The sequence below is a fragment of the Prionailurus viverrinus genome, chromosome B1 (assembly GCF_022837055.1).
Source record: "Prionailurus viverrinus isolate Anna chromosome B1, UM_Priviv_1.0, whole genome shotgun sequence".
NCBI lineage: Eukaryota > Metazoa > Chordata > Mammalia > Carnivora > Felidae > Prionailurus > Prionailurus viverrinus.
This window is the reverse complement of record NC_062564.1, coordinates 114318738-114331855: the sequence shown is the minus strand read 5'-3', so window position 1 is coordinate 114331855 and position 13118 is coordinate 114318738. Positions and strand designations below refer to the sequence as shown.

The following is a 13118-nucleotide window of genomic DNA, read 5'->3' as shown; positions in this document are numbered from 1 at the left end:
TTCAAGTATTTGCCTTGGTCTTAAACTGGTGTCTTTCACACAAATGAATGCTAACCGTTTGGGTTTGCTATAGGATGAAAGAAAACATAAAAAGTATTCAGCACTTCAACAGAACTGATCAAGGAAGATGAAAAACATAAGCAAATTTTGAATATTCCCTTTTCTTCACCAAAGTATATTCCCATATGTTTAAAAGAGGTTTTAAGATGAGAAAGAACCCAGTGTCTGTCCACTGAGAGTATTTTTTTAATTACACATCCATTTAATGAAATTCTATTCAGCTGCTAAAGTAACAAAAAATGAGACAGTATCATCTTGCCAAAATTTTTAAACTGAATTTACAAGAAACACACCCTGTTGGTTCTCTGAGCAACACCATGGTGGTTAGCAAGAACAAGTGCTTTACAAAAGGCAGCAAAGGGAGCCAAGAAGAAAGTGGTTGATACATTTTCTAAGAAAGATTGGTATTATGGGAAAGCAATAGCTATGTTCAATATAAGAAATATTGGAAAAATACTAGTCACAGTAACTCAAGGAACCCGAAATATATCAGGTGTCCTCAAGGATTGATTATTAAGCATGCAATCAAGCAACTACAGAGTATGAATTGACTTTGTCATGCTCTGAAAATTGCTATCTTGAACAAATTCCTGACATTAACTTATTATATTTTTTAAATTTCTCTCTTTTCCAAAAATGATAAAGAAAACCTAGATTCCAAATAAATAAGGTACTTTAAGAAGTGGGAAGGATGGGAAGACCATCTTCAAAGTTGGCCCCAAAGTAAGGTCCCAAAGTAAGAAACTCTAATTTTGCAAGGAATGACTAGCACTCCACCTCTCAAGCTGCTTTTACAATGTGTAGGTGGCCAGATGGTTCATTCTAGAAAGCATGTGATTATGAGCTGGTTGTGACCTAAAGGGACAACTTAAAGGTGGGTTTACTACCAATAATCTGTTCAAAATCATATTTTACAAGCAGGAAGTTCAAGAACAGAAAAAGCCACTTCTAAGTTCTTAAATGGTTATATAATGGTTATTAATCCAGTTATTACCCCCCAAAAAGAAACTGGTTTAAAAGACTATATCCAGCTAATTAATAAGGAGTACCTACCACTAATGTAAAGAGAACTCCAGAGGGTGTTTTTTTTTAAGACTATAGCTTTATTTTACAGCAATAAAAGCAGTGTGCTAAATCACACTACTAAACTTTCTTCCTTGGAAACACCTCACTTCTTTGAAAACCCTTAAAACAGGGATTTTTCTTTCTAAGTTACAGTCAAATCCACTGTCATTAATATTATCATAAATTCTCCCAGCTGAGCTTATGGGTTATGTCAATATGCCATCTTGCAGGCAGCAGAAAACCAACCAAATGGGGAAATTGACAAATCACACACAGTTAAATCATATTTTGCTTCATGTTTTTAAAACTAGTTAGTTCATCTCTCAGTGAAATCATGTTTTTATGTGAACACTAAAGTTCAAACTAAGCAATTCTTCAGCTACTCCAAAAAATACAGTAGAATGTTGATGGATTTCTGGCTAGGTTTTAAATCCAGCTCCCCAAAGAATAAGGGCAACAGAAACCAAAGTTTCTTCGAAGCCTTCAGGACAAAGCTTCAAGAATACAATAAGTGTTTTAAGAATGATTATTATAATTATAATACTCTTTTGTACTTAGGAGACTACCATAGTTTTTCTCTCTATAGCACAAAAACTGAACCAGGAGCCAGAAGTGTGAAAAAAAATTAAAGTTCATTCATTAAATGAAAGGAAAAAAAAAAAAGATTGTGAAAACATGGTCCACCAAAACATTACTGATTTGAGCTAAAGAGTGAAAAAATTAACAGACTTTGAAGGAATTCTGAAAAGAGTTCACTTAAGTATTTATTAGAATCAAGAAAAGTTTAAAATATTCTTAAACATCATTTGCTAATTCCTTATCCTACCCTTTTTTTTATCTAAATGTTTATTTGTTTATTTTGTGAGAGAGAAAGGGGGGCAAAGAGAAAGGGAGAGAGAGAATCCTAAGCAGGCTCCATGCTGTCAGCACACAGCCCAAAGCAGGGCTTGAAATCACAAACCGTGAGATCGTGACTTGAGCAGAAATCAAGAGTTAGATGCTTAACTGACTGAGCCACCCAGGATACTTATCTTACACTATCTTTCTATTGCATCCCATCAAGAGCTCCCTACAAGGTCAGTGACAGTGCTAACAGATCAGCACTTTGATTCGCTCTCTAATGTGCAATTTGACTATATGCATTATGGGTGTACAAATGTTTATACGATATTTGAATCATCAATTCCACTTATAATAACTATCAGCAGCACACACAAAGACTTATATATTAGAGTATTCACTGCAAAGTTATTTATTAAGGCACTGAAAATAATCTTGAGGTATAAAAAGAGAAATTATTAAATTATAAGAAACCCATATGAATATCATACAGATAACATGACTCACAATGAATGTATACTACCTTTATCAGAAATTATTTTTTCTACTTTCATGAGAAAAAATTTTCTAAGCTTCCTGTATTCCAGATTTACCTTTGAAGTCTTGAGGATATTCATTTTACCTATATATTATTAGGTCACTTGATGCAGACTTTACATAAAAGGCTTTGATGTAGACCATAGATGCACCGAGGTAGCTCAGTCAGTTAAGCATCTAACTTCAACTCAGGTCATGATCTCGTGGTCCATGACTTTGGGCCCCACATTGGGCTCTGTGATGACAGCTCAGAGCCTGGAGCCTGCTTCAAATGCTGTGTCTCCCTCTCTCTCTGCCCCTCTCCCACTCACGCTCTGTCTCTCTCTCTCTCTCTCTCTATCAAAAATAAACATTGGAGCCTGCTTTGGATTCTGTGTCTCCCTCTTTCTCTGCCCCTCCCCTACTCACTTTGTCTCTCTCTCTCTCTCTCAGAAATAAACATTTTTTAGAAAAAGGATTTGATATACCTTAAATATTTATTGTAACTAATTACGTCTAGTTACTATTTAAGTTCTATTATGATTGCTCTATCCATGGTAGATCATCAAAAAAACAAAGAGTAAAGATCATATTTTTAAGGAAATAAAAATATAATATTGTTAATCAACATAATAATAGTCTGCAAACCCTGAAATGTGTCAGAAAGAAAACTAAACAGCATTAATGAGGCAGAATAATTGTATTGAAAAGGAAAACATTTATATAAAATATAAGTACTTCAATTTTTCTCCAAAAATGAGAAGAGGAAGTTTGTGTGTGACTGAACTAGGTAGCCGCTATCATAAAGTCTGGCCCATAGACCAGACTAAATAACACACAAAGATTTGCTTTGTTTGGCAAAGTGCTTTTAAAAAATACATTTAAATGCTTTATCTGGCTCTTAACACTCCAATCTGATGATAGAATATTCTAGTCTAACAAACTTCACACAATTGTATTACTTGCCTGGCATTCTAATTTGCCTTCCAGTTTAAAGTCCTACCTGGAGTAACCCCAATTACACGATGTTTTGTTCTCCTTCTTTCCCTCCACCTCCTTTCTATACATCCCTCAAACCCTACTCCCGCAACTTGGAAACCACTTTCCTAATTAACGTTGGCCAATCTCAGCTAAAGTTCTGAAAACTTCCAAGCAGTTCCTCTGTATTTCACCCTTGTACCTCAACCCACATAGAACAATTTACTTTTAGCCATACTATTTTATCTAAAAGAAATAAAGTGTTCCATGACCAAACAAGTTTATAAAACATGATACATTAGAGTCCCCATTTTAGTGATTCACAATATACAAATCCTACAGTGGATAAATCTTATTTGTTTAGCCCAGTGTGTATCTGATTTGTCTTGAAAACATTCTTCCTCAGGAAATTTGTTAACGTGAAAAAGAAATGGTGTTTCAGGAATACAGTTGGACAAACTCAATACAACGAAGGCTGCGAGTGGATGGATCGCTGGTAGAAACACTTGAAAGGTGTTCAGAAATAGACTGATGGCAACTACAGTGAAAGACTACTAGAAAGGCACTGGGCTCTGAATGCACTTTGTCATGCTCAGACATTTCAGTTCAGAATCAAGGAAAAACACTGTTGGTCAGTTTATCAAGTTTCTAAATCATATTAAGCCAAGAGGAGTTGGAAATTTATTTTAAAAAATCATTAGCCTAACAAATCCTGATAAGGTGGGAGCTGGGTTTTGTGAAAATAAACATACAGTCTTGATTTGCTTCCCTCTTCCAAAAAAAAAAAAAAAAAGTACCATAAAGACTTAACAGCAGCGTACATAAAAAATAAAGTTTTTATCAATGTTAAATGCAGTATTGGTAAATTCAATTATGGGACCAGCAAGAAAATTATTATAATTTTAGGCTGTATTAGTTGGCAGTATAGTATCTAGAACAAGGGAAGTTTTCCTCTCTCCCCCTCTTGTATTTGCCAGTCACGAGCTATCAGAGTTTCATTCAAATCCGTTTTCAACACTTTAAGAATGAAGTAGACGAACTGGAATACCTGAATGAGCTAAGGGCATTTATTCCAAAAAATGAAAATATTAATGGGAAATACAGTAAATGATTTCAAACATTGGAAAAGTTGTCATAGTACAGAGGTATTCAATATATTTTTTATGATGGAGAGTGAGGATGGTATACAAAATAAAATGGTGGATGCTCATAAGGAGATAAATTTCAACATGAGCTTTTTAACAAGCCAGTCTGAAGACTGAATGGTCTATTCCAGAGGTAATCCTAAATTGAATAAACATTTAGCCAAGAACACACTAAGGGAATTCAAGCACCTAAGGCAATGTAAGTCTAGCTAACCTTTAAAGGCCCTCCCAACACTGAATACAATCAGAGGCAGCATTACCATTTGGAGAGAACATTACCCCAAACAATGCAATATACTCTGTATGGAAACAAGACTATCAAAGCCAGTGGGTGCTAGAAGCTGAGTTAGGAGAGCTAATTGTTCCATTTTTAGGATTCTGCAAGCCCACTGTTAAACACAGTTATTGCTAAAAATTTAATTATATACACTTACAATAAAATAAACTGTATTAAAGCAAAGTTAATAAACACTCAAACTTATCACTTCCTAATGTCACTTTGTTAACTTGAAATCAACCTTGGTAGGACACTTACACCCCAAAAATCTGCAATTGCCACAAATCAGGACTTTTTTTGAGAGTAGTTGTTAAAGATTTGTCATCAGCACACCACATCAGTAACATATGTAGTCAACAAGTATTTATTACACTCCCTCAAATACAGCTTGAGGTTGTGTGGACTAGAAGTAGAAATCAAAGGAATCTTCCTCAGGAAACAGGAGAACAAGAAATAAGAAGGTACATCTAAACCTTCAAAAGTGATTTGCTTTCTCAATGAATAGAATGTGTTACATTTGTACAACAGAGTTACTCTACAGCCTTCAAAAACAATGATGTGAATCAATCTGTGTAGGAAAGGCAAGCAACCAGTAACACTGGATTCCTGCAGAGAGACGGGATGCTGTGCACCATTTTTAATTTAAATTCTTGCATTTCTTGCCCTGGGTATTATTTTAAGAATAGTAACAACAATGGTGAAATCAAACACAAAGAAAGGGGTTGACCTTGGGCAATAACTGGACCAGAAGGCAACAAACAAGCAGCAGAGGAATGCAGCCTTAACAAAGGCAGCAGAAGCAGAGATAAAATTCTTAAGCCCAGAGAGCACTGCCCTGGATGCCTTCTGCTGAGGGGAAACTAACTATCCTGAAAGTTCTGATCACCCTCCTTCCCTGTTCTTGCAGGGGAGCCTGCAGAGCTCTTGCTAGTCCTGCCTTCCTTATTCACTGGGCATCTTTTAAAAGAAAGGTACTCAAGTAGGGGTGATTTTGACACCTAAGGGACATTTGGTAATGTTGGACACATTTCTGGGTGTAGAATAAAAGGGGTGCAACTGGCATCTAATGTGTAAAAGCCAAGTAAGGATGCTGCTAAACATCCTACAATGCACAGAACAGCCTCCCACAATAAAGAATTAGCCAGTCCAAAGGTGCCTCAGTGGCTCAGTCGGTTGGGCATCCAACTTCGGCTCAGGTCATGATCTCATGGTTTGTGGGTTTGAGCTCCGTGTTGGGCTCTGTGCTGACAGCTCGGGGTCTGGAGCCTGCTTCAGATTCTGTCTCCTTCTCTCTCTCTCTCTCTCTCTGCCCCTCCCCTGCTTGCACTCTGTCTCTCTCTGTCTCTCAAAAAAAAAAAAAAAAAAAATTTTAATTTTAAAAAATTTAAAGAAGTATCCAGTCCAGAATGTCAATAGTGACCAAGTTGAGAATCCCTGTACCACTATTGCTTAAGGCCACCTGAGTGGATCTCTATTCTTTATAACCCAAGGGAGTCAGGTCAAGACCCAGAGATTCTGTCTTCACTAGGAAATATGACCATAGAATCTGAACTGACGTTCAAGGGAGTCTGCAAGACTTCTTAAAAGTAACTGCCATGAAAGGTAGCCTGGGGAGGGGTTAAAACTGTTGCATTTAACCTAACAACTGACAGAGATCTTTTTTTTTCTTTTTTTTTTTTTTCAGAAAAACTATCTAATTGAAGTGCCATTAACATTTCTGCAAAGTATCCTTATATACATTAGAGAACTAGTCAATATTCTTAGAAGAAAGCAAAATAAATTCAAATACCATCTTCTTTAATAACATGTTGCTATTTTTGAAATTGTGAAAGTAAATGAACTGGAATTATGAGTTCAAATAACAATTATCATTGTAGTCTCAAATCCATTAAAATTAGATACAGTTGGCTACAGGCTATACTTTTGTAGCTTTTCCTTCTCTTGCAGTCTTCAATCTGCATATCTGACACCCTTATTCCTCCACCAGAGCTTTGCAGCCTAATTTCTTTCAATAGTAACATACATGGCACAGGGTCTCACCCACAGTAAATCACAATAAATACTTTATCATTTAGGTGAACAAAAAGATTCTCAAAAGACTACTATATACATGATCTTTTCACCTCTGCCATAGTTGACTGGAATTAGGTAATACCAGAGATCAGTTACCACCCACAATATATAATTTTTAGATACTAATATCTAAAATATTTAACATTTATGGGATGCTTAGGGAGCTCAGTCGGTTGAGTGACAAACTCTTGATTTGGGCTCAGGTCATGATCTCATGGGACCTGGGATTAAGCCCCGTGTCAGGCTCTGTACTGACAATGCAGAGCCTGCTTGGGATTCTCTCTCTCCCACTCTCTCTCTGCCCCTCCCCTGTGCATGCACTCTCTCTCTCAAAATAAATAAACACTAAAAAATAAATAAATAAAATATTTAACATTTATAATTAACTCTCTCCCCTACCTAGTAGTATGAGACCAAACTGCTTCTCAACGAAGCACCAAAAACCATGTAGTTTCCATGTATCCCCACCCATCCCTGGCTGCCATTCTAATATACTGTCTTCCTAGAATGTATAGGAAGGGCCATTATCCAGCTTCAGCTATTCTGACAAAATCCCAGTGGGCTCAGCCAAAAGGTTTTAGCAACTGAAACAGGTGGGAGCAGGGTCACCTGGATGGCTCAGTCGGTTAAGCATCCAACTTCAGCTCAGGTCATGATCTTGCCGTTTGTGAGTTCAGCCCGGTGTGGGCTCTGTGCTGACAGCTCAGAGCCTGGAACCTGCTTCAGATTCTGTATCTCCCTCTCTCTCTCTCTGCCCCTCCCCTGCTCATGCTCTGTCTCTCTCTGTCTCAAAAGTAAATTAAAAAACATTAAAAAAATGTTAGAAAGAAAGAAAGAAAGAAAGAAAGAAAGAAAGAAAGAAAGAAAGAAAGAAACAGGTGGGAGCAGAGTAAAGTATCCATATACCTGGGCAGCTGAGGCTGAGCTGTCTGGGCTACTAGTAAGTAAAGTAAATATGAGTTGGTAGCAGTAGAAGTAGTAGGAGATCAAACAAGGGAGAGTCCAACAGGAGAGGCAACTGGCCAAGAATAAGCAAATAAAGCTTAGAGTATGGACTAAAGACAAGTTGTCTGAAGCAGCAACACATGAATATGATGAGAGTGCCCAAGGAAAAGCCAAACTAGAACAAACTTGAAGTCAAGGCCAAAATGGCCAAAATGGCACAAAATCCCCAGGCAACCACATGCTCACAGAGGATAAGTGTGGCCTATGTAAATAATATAATTGCCTGGATATAATATTCCCAAACACAAAGGTTAGGTCAGCAACTCCCTCTTGAACATCAGTGAAAGCTACTCACTGATACTGAAACACAGGAAGCTGAGTCTTCCAAAGTGGTCTATTACCTTAAACAACTCTTCAGTGTTATGAATTTAAAGGCCACTTCTGCAACTCATGCCAGTTGTATAGACCTACCAATCAGCACAACCCTCAGGGGTCTAGTATATAAAGTATACAAAGCTATGGGGTGCCTGGGTGGCTCAGTCGGTTAGGCATCCAACTTTGGCTCGGGTCATGATCTCACGGTTCATGCGTTCAAGCCCCATGTCAGGCTCTGTGCTGACAGCTCAGCACAGTGAAAAACTATGCACTGTCTAGAGCATATCCTTCCCACTTACCTAATTCTGATTCTTTCAGGGCTATTTAAAACTGTAAGTTGTAGATAACTAATAGTAAAGCAAAATAAATCTTACCACAGACATGCAAATTCTTTCTGACTGAGTGCAATTGACTTCCTTCCCCCACAGTGGAAAAAGTCCAGTTTTGCCTCCATCTACACAACAAGTTTGATATTCTAGACTATAAATGTATCTGTTTTTAAATTCTCCTTTGAACTAGTTAAAACATCTTATCAGTTCCTTCTTTCATGATTTAAGCAAAATCTTTAACACATGTTCGCTTTTTATCTGTATGAAAGTCACAATTGTACCGTTTTTGAAAATTACCTTTAACAGTAATTTTTGAGAAAACAATTAGTTATTGAAATCTGGGAGAAGTATTGACAGTTCCCATTGACAATTCCTCAGTTACACTGCTGGATTTAATCATAACTACAGCTGGGGCGCCTGGGTGGCTCAATGGGCTGAGCGTCCGACTTCCACTCAGGTCATGATCTCACGGTTTGTGAGTCGGAGCCCCGTGTCAGGCTCTGTGCTGACAGCTCGGAGCCTGGAGCCTGCTTCGGATTCTGTGTCTCCTTCTCTCTCTGCCCCTCCCCAACTTGTGCTCTGTCTCTCTATGTCTCTCAAAAAATAAATAAATGTAATCATAACTACAGCTATTGCCCAGGAAAGGCATAGAGGTGTTGAGACTGAAAGGTGATAAAGTCCCTGACTGATCAAATTAGAAGTGGACAGTAAGCTAAGTAGAGTGTCACCAATAGAATGGAGGCAAAATAAGGGGCATCTGGGTGGCTCAGTTGATTAAGCGTCCGACTTCACCTCAGGTCATGATCTCGCAGTCTGTGAGTTTGAGCCCCACATCAGGCTCTGTGCTGATAGCTCAGAGCCTGGAGCCTGCTTCGGATTCTGTGTGTCTGCCTCTCTCTCTGTCCCTCCCCTGTTCGTGCTCTGTCTCTTTTTCTCTCTCGAAAATAAACAAACATTAGAATGCAAGAAAAATAGAATCTATATTCATTCTAGAGAAGGCAAGGGAGGGAGGATGGAAAGGAGAGTGGCCTGACTCTTATTTGGGAACACAGAAGATCCTCTATTTCTGTAGTTTCATAGATACATAGCTACATCCCAAAGACAAGCCTTGTCTAGTCTGTTTGCCAACAACAGAGCACATCAGGGCAAATGCTTATTCATTGAAAGCCTGACAGGGCATCATTTCTCTATGGGTGTTTTTGCTATGTTCACTATTGGTTTTCAGGAGTTCAATGAACATTATTTAAAAATGCCCAGCACTGTTAAAAGTGGAGACTTGTAAAAAAACAAAAAACAAAAACTGAAAATGATGAGAAAAATGATGGGTGATGCTCAAATATAGAGGACAAACGTGACTGATTAGAAAATCCCTCTATCTGGGATTCCTTCTTGAGGATTGATACTGGAAGCAAAAGTTTTCTGTTCAAATAGATGAAAGGCTTAAAAGAATAAAACACATCCTGAGTCTAATGTGTTATGGGCTCACACATAGAAAACAGAAAGAATACCTCAGACCTCTCAATTCAAGGACAGTTTTGACATAAAAATAATTTAACTTCTTTTTTAATATTGTAAAAATGGTGACATATATTTTACCACCAACACATAGCATTCCTCATATAGAACTTGATCACAGAACCAAGCCAACATTCAGGGAAGTATCCTCAGAAGAAGCTGAAATTCAGAGCATTAAATAACTGCACAGAAGGAAACTATATACAAGAACATAAAAGCCCTGTTTTCTTTATGGATGTACTTTCTCAATGCTAGAGTTTTTCCTTTATTAAACACTTCCAGATGCATAACATGTAGAGTAGTACTAAGCCACCACTGTCAGTCTTGCTTCTTAACCTCCTAGGAAGTTGTCAGCGTATCTGTAGGGTTTGGGAAGTAAATGTAGAGCATATAATTTGTTCAGTTAAACCTCTTTTTAACCAGCTTACAATAGCTTTGGTTAGTATATATGATCTCTCCAGCCTTTAGTACCTGGTCAACCTCTCTATCTTTGCTGCTTTCCTGATAATTGTTCTCTCTTAGAAAGCAAGGTAACTAAAGCTGGGTTTTTTTCTTAAATTTTTTAATTTTTTTTTTTTTTGAGAGAGAGAGACAGAGCATGAGTGGGGGGAGAGACAGTGAGAGAGGGAGATACAAAATCCAAAGCAGGCTCCAGTGTCTGAGCTGTCAGCACAGAGCCCAACGCGGGGCTCGAAGTCAAGCACCATGAGATCATGACCTGAGCTGAAGTCGGACACTTAACCGATTGAGCCACCCAGGTGCCCCTAAAGCAGTTTAAAAAAGAAAAGTCATTCTTCTCTTCCAAGACTTCCCAAAAGTCTGTAGGTTGAGACTATGTGTTGAAGAGAAAATAAATTGCTCACCAAAGCTCAATAACTTGTGTAGTTGCTGTGCCTTTCTATTATCTGTCCAATAAGACAATTGAGTAAGGTGTTGTACTTGGCCAAACTACCGTCCATGAGTCACTACTCAAAACGGTCAACAGCATTGCTGATGACAGTGGACATGCATTTCCACCGGAGGTAGAGTATTGTCTGTCAAACTGCAGTACTTGTTACACTATGATTGCAGCCGGATTTACACTTCCTCTGTAAAATGCACTGTACATATCATTCACTATTGGCTAAAACATTGTTAATTCCTAACGTTTTCCCTTTTAGCATTTAAACATAAATGCCCAATTCATATATTCTCATTGTACTGTAAGTTTAAATTTAATACATAAACATCATCAGCTTAACACACAAAAATCAAGTAAAAAAGTCTCAAAGATCCCAGAGACATCTTTAATAACAACTCTCTCACAATATAGTACTTGAGGGATACTTATTTTTCATATACTACTTAAACTAAGTATTAACCATTAGTTTAAAAACTACTGCATTAGGGACACCTGGGGGCTCAATCTGTTGAGTGTCTGTCGTCAGCTTCAGATCTCATGGCTTGTGAGGTAGAGCCCTGCATCAGGCTCTCTGCTGTCAGCACGAAGCCCACTTCAGATCCTCTGTCCCCCTCTCTCTGCCCTCCCCTGATCATTCTCTTTCTCTCAAAAATAAAAAATACACTTTTTAAAAAATCAACTGCTTTACATATATATATATATTTTTTTTTTTTTAAAGGCAATGGACTGTTGTAACTTTGTGATTAGGCCCAATATAATACCTAGCATTAAAGAATAAGTAAAAATACAAGGAAAGAAATTTGAAAAACACAGAAAACTTATAAATAAACAAGAATAATATGCTGATGTGAAGGCTTAAAATATGAGTGACTTTAAGAAAAAGCATGAGGTGGGATATTGATTTTCTGATAAACAGGATCATACTCAGTTACACAGTGCATCTTCCCAGATTTCCTGTGCTACCACCATTATTATACCTTCTTTGCTGGGCCAGTACAACCCAGTAAAGAGACAATATGACATTAATAGTTGTTTCTGGATTCTATTCATTTCTTAATAAATAATTTTGCCTCTATCATTCTTAGTAATATTTTTAAGTACAGAATTTTGGAGGCAGTTTCTGTGTTAACAAGTATATAGTATCGCTAGACGTGGCAGATGATATCACACTGGGGATTGGACTTCCAGTGATCTTCTAATAGGTCCTCTAATAGATCCTCTATGGAGTCCTAAGGTCCTATGGAGATACCTCAGGGGCCAGCATGGGGGAGGTGTAGCTAACATTACATCCAATTTCATGTAGTACATTTCCTCATAAGATGGAAAAGTTCAGGGGCACCTGGGTGGCTCAGTCGGTTAAGCATCCAACTTCAGCTCAGGTCATGACCTCACGGGTTGTGAGTTCGAGCCCCACATTGGGCTCTGTGCTGATAGCTCAGAGCCTGGAGCCTGCTTCCAGTTCTGTGTCTCCCTCTTTCTGTGCCCCTCCCCTGATCGCACTCCGTCTCTGTCTCTCAAAAATAATAATAATAATAAATAAATAAAAAAGATTGAACAGTTCAGCTTCTTTAAGAAATATTGGAAAGCCCCTGAACTACTTGATCTCCAAGATTTGTATTAGCTTTAATATATTATGGCCCACAAAGTCCTCAGGCTAAATGTTAAAAAGTCCTGGGGATAAGAATATTAGTGTATGTAAAGAGATAAACCTCAATAAAAGTCCTCAACCAGGTCAAGTTGACAGATATCCATTATAATCATTATGAACATTTATAAAGAATCTTCTGTAGAGAATTCTACAATAAGCCCTAGAGATACACAGATACAAACCAGAACCCCAACCATGAAGCTCCTAAATGACATTGGTAGAAGTGCACTCCCAACACACTCCCTCAGGAAGTAGGATACAATTATACCATGAGACCACTTAGCAGTTAGGGTCAGGATTTGCCCACAAGAGTCAGCTGATCCTTAACCCACTGCACTCATATGACCGCCCCCAATCAAATTGGTATCCATCCTCAGAAAGGCAGTTATTTAAGAAGCTTATTTCCTTTCTAACTTTATCTTCTCGGACCTTGAGCCTTAATAATTTCAGT

The 13118-nt window shown here is 37.9% G+C and overlaps 1 protein-coding gene and 1 pseudogene across 1 annotated transcript in view; one reads left to right on the top strand and one right to left on the bottom strand.

Moving 5' to 3' along the window:
• COL25A1 (collagen type XXV alpha 1 chain) overlaps window positions 1–13118 on the bottom strand; it is a 471130-nt gene that overhangs the window by 448150 nt on the left and 9862 nt on the right. The window lies entirely within an intron of this gene.
• LOC125163748 (40S ribosomal protein S3a-like) lies at window positions 378–570 on the top strand (annotated as a pseudogene).